The 1,491-nt window shown below is 43.6% G+C and overlaps 1 non-coding gene across 1 annotated transcript; it reads left to right on the top strand.

The window, feature by feature from the left end:
• Nucleotides 1-158: 158 nt before the first annotated feature.
• trnaa-agc lies at nucleotides 159-231 on the top strand. The gene has a single exon. It is a non-coding gene; the product is annotated as a tRNA-Ala (tRNA).
• Nucleotides 232-1,491: the final 1,260 nt, after the last annotated feature.

The following is a 1,491-nucleotide window of genomic DNA, read 5'->3' as shown; positions in this document are numbered from 1 at the left end:
AAACTTCTGAATGGTGGAGTCAGATGAGATGAGAGGAACACAGTCAGAGACTGGCACATTCAATCAGCACCTGACTGGAATCTTTACACTTGTACACAGTTGATGGTAAGAGCTGTTTTCACATCACCACATGGTCCTTTAAGAGAAATAGCAACATAGGGGAATTAGCTCAAATGGTAGAGCGCTCGCTTAGCATGCGAGAGGTAGCGGGATCGATGCCCGCATTCTCCAAGAAACATTTTCACTTGAGAAACTTTTAGTCTACACCAGAAGAAACAATGCCACTCCAGTGTGTTCCAGCAATTCCTAGACTTCTTGTCATCTTAATTTACTATCTCTGAACCACTTTCTATCACAAGAGCTTGTGTATTTACAAAATGTTTTTTTTTTTTGCACAATACAAGCAGAAAACAAATAAGCACAAATAAAATGAGCTAGAGAGGTAAAAAGAGGCAGCACGGTGGCACAACTGGTAGAGCTGCTGCTTCTCAGCGAGCACGTCCCAGGTACCAATCCTGGTCCGGGTGACATTTCTGTGTCAATTTTGCATATTCTCTCCGTGCATGCTTGGATTTTCTCCGGTTACTCAAATTTCCTCCCACAGACCAAAAACATGCACGTTAGGCTGATCGCTAACGCTAAATTGTCCCTAGGTGAGAGAGACAGTTTGTTTCGTTTGTCTCCATGCGTCCCTGTGAAGGACTGGAGACCTGTCCAGGTGTCCCCACCCATCGCACAGTGACTGATGGACATGGACACCTGCGACCCCCATGACCCAAAATGGAAGAAGTGGGTAAAAGATAATGGATGGATGTTGGATGTAACTGGGACCATGTGTACATAATTTCTTTCCACCACATGTACCACCTGTGGTGGACCAACAAAAGAAACTCTGACTCTGACTGACTAAAGTCAATAAAATGGGTTTCATCCTGTACTTGATCCCTCGTAGCTCTACACTGCACTAAAAGATAAGATAGAACTTTATCAAAACAATAGTCTTCCTGTTGTTCCTCAAGTGTTTTAATTATTAGCAACGAGACAAATTATGCCAGGGTGTTTTCACACCTGATAGTCCGGTAGACTCGGTTCAATTGGGGACCAAAATTCAGAACATTCATTTACATTTTCAGCTTGTGCAGTTTGCGTCCACACTGCAACTTACTTCTGGAAATAAAAACAAAAATGGAGTGGCGTCAAATTTTAGCGGTATTAGGATTTCAGTTTTGTCTGTGGCACATGTGCCAAACAATCATTTTTCAACAATGGACTCAGCATGAGTGGAAGACGAGGCAGAAGACCACGGAGAATGTTGTTTTCCACACAAGGCTGCTGAGACGGCTCTGTATGAGGTATGAAATGCATGTTTGTTTTGGTTGTATTTACACAGAATGCCCTGCGCTGTAGTCCACTTCCTGCTTTTGGAGCGGTCTCTGGTCCACATGCATTCACAGTGCATTCGAACCGTGCTAGAGTTCATATCGACTGGAC

The sequence above is a fragment of the Nematolebias whitei genome, chromosome 6 (assembly GCF_014905685.2).
Source record: "Nematolebias whitei isolate Nwh7 chromosome 6, NemWhi1, whole genome shotgun sequence".
Lineage (NCBI taxonomy): Eukaryota > Metazoa > Chordata > Actinopteri > Cyprinodontiformes > Rivulidae > Nematolebias > Nematolebias whitei.
This window is presented reverse-complemented; position numbering and strand designations above follow the sequence as displayed.